The sequence below is a fragment of the Zingiber officinale genome, chromosome 7A, assembly GCF_018446385.1.
Source record: "Zingiber officinale cultivar Zhangliang chromosome 7A, Zo_v1.1, whole genome shotgun sequence".
NCBI lineage: Eukaryota > Viridiplantae > Streptophyta > Magnoliopsida > Zingiberales > Zingiberaceae > Zingiber > Zingiber officinale.
Genome location: NC_055998.1, coordinates 34516699 through 34519511, shown reverse-complemented (window position 1 = coordinate 34519511; position 2813 = coordinate 34516699).

The window sequence follows — 2813 nt, the reverse complement described above, 5'->3', positions numbered from 1 at the left end:
AAATTAAAAAAATAAAAAAATAAAGAAATCTGATATACTGCGCGACGCGTAGTATATCATAATCGTGTATATATATATATATATCATCAAGTTTTTTAAAAAATTATAAATTTAAAATATTTTAACTAAATTGATAAAAAATATTTTAATATAATAATATTATTATATAGGTAATAATTTTAATTAATTATTGAATCTATTCCACTCTTTGGCTACGTTTGGTACGGTGTAATCTGCCTTGTAATGTAATCCAGATTACATTACAAGGCTGATTATTTTGTTTGGTTTTATTTTTAACTTGTAATGTAATGTAATGTAATGTTGATTACAAAATGTAATGAAGTTTTGCAATCTGGATTACAAAACAAACACATTGTAATCCGATTATATTGCGAGGTCACCTTTTAACAAAAATTTGAATGTCAAATATATCCCTAGTCTGTCGTCGCCCATCTTCGCCCGCTGCCACTGCCACCGCCCACCACTGTCCTTCGGCAGCTGACGACCGGTGGGCGCCGGCGGCCGGCGTCCGACGACCGACGACCGCCGGCGGCCGACGACGACCGACGACGACCGACGATCGTCGGCGACCGGCGATGGCCGGCGATCGACAACCGCCGACGATTGGCGACCGCCGGCGACTGCCGGCGGCCGACGACCGGCGACTGTCGGCGGCCGACGACCGGCGACCGCCGGCGGTCGTCGATCCGCGACCGCCGGCGGCCGACGACCGCGACCACCGGCGATCGGCGGCTGCCGGCGACACCCGGCGATGGCCGGCGACACCCGGCGATGGCCGGCGACCGGTGGCAGCGGCCACCGCAAGCTCCGACAGAGATGTAGCGCCCGTCGATAGAAATCGTAGGATATTTTTGTCATTTTATAATAATACGAATTACATTCCTTATAAAAATAATGGACACCAAACAAAAGAATGTAATCACCTTTGTAATAAAAAATTACATACATTTTATTACCAAACGTAGTAATGTAATCAAGATTATATTACATTACATTACAAATTTAATTACATTACAAGCTCAATTACATTACGCCCAACCGAACATATGTAACAACTATTTTAATAAGTTGTTGAAATAAAAAGATATTTTATGAATAAAAAATGGTTAATTAAATTGGCTAACGTCGAGCCTGGGGTGATCGATCCGACCCTATGAAAATTTTTCACCGGCCACCAGAGTAAATTCGTCATAGCTGGAGTTCGAATCATGGGTGTCTGAGTGATAATCTGGATGCCCTGTCGCTGCACCATAACCCGGGACAAATATTTTATGAATAAGAAAAATAAGCATATGGTATTTTAATTAATTATATATTTTTTAAAAAAAAGCCCCTTCTGATCAAAACGACGTTCTTTTACCCTTTTTACCCTATTAAAAAACCCTAGAGTTAGTATATTTAAAGTCTTGAGTAACTTAATGTCCATTAATTATTTGTTTTCAAGTAAATTTGCATATGGTCCTCTCTTTTTTGACACTCGTATCAAATTTTATTAAGTTATGTTAAAATATAATAATATAACTTTAGAAAATCACATCATGAATATTTCTGAATATTCGTAAGGTACATATTTTATATTAAAATTTGATCAAAACTTGATTTCATAGCAAGAAAAAAATAAATTAACTTTAAATTATGTGTTAATTTATAATGGTATTGGTTAATTTGATAGGATGCTGTTTTTCAATTTGATTAATCAATTTACATTCACCTTTAAATTTCTAATTTAGCTAATTGATTGTGATAACTAAATATCAATTTTTTAAAGAAAAACCTTAAGCTGAAGTTCAATCTAGTCTGCTAACTTAAACCACAATGCAAAAAGCGGCTCATTTGTCAAACAATGGTGACATTTTCGCCTAGAATTAACCATGATGTCTTCTCATTCAGGAAGCCCAAGAACGCAAATCTAAAACATGAAGACCTTGCTACCTTATGTCTCCCTCTTGGAGCTCCTGGGCCAGATGCATCATCAACATTTTCATTCTCCTCCTCTTCATCATCACGCTCAGCAGTTTTGACGTTGGTTTCAGTGGAAATCTATCTCCCTTGAAGGACTCTTTATATAAGATACAGTAATGTTGGTACAATCAATCGTTAGTCAATGTTGATCTGGCTGATCAAACTTGAATTGATTGGAGTTAAAGTTTTTATATTTAATCAATATGTTAATGGGTCGAGTGAGATATCAAGTAGGTCAAAGTTGATCGGATACTTGATAGTTGATCAATATATTATGTTGGTTGAGCAAAAAGTCAAATAGGTCAAAATTGACCAAATACTTGACAAGATATGAAAAATTCAAGTAAGTCATGGTTGACTGGACACTTGGCAGTCGAAAGTCCAACATGGAGTTGACACAAGACGAAAAGTTTAAGTGAATCATGATTGACCAAACACTTAGTGATCGAAAGTCCGACACGTAGTTGACGTCGGGTAGGATAGCGATTATTTCGCGGGCTACCGAGCAAAGAAGATTAATTAAGGATAAAACAAGAAAAAGATAGCCACGCGTCCGAGCGCCCCGACCTGGTCCAAGAGCCCCAAAGGTTGAAAGTCAACATTTTGTTGACTTTCTCTTTGGGCCTCCAGCTTCAGCTCCGCTTGCTTCGGTCCGGGTCTTCTGTGCCGGCTCCGCTCGCTTGGGTGATTTCGGCCATCCGGAATAGGGCTCACCCGAACCCAACTTCCGGCCTTCTCAAGGAAGCTTCCGCTCCGGCTTCTCATCCCTCGGAAACACCGCACACCTCCTTCTCGTCCGCCCATGTACTCTTCCGCAGCACCTCATCCCT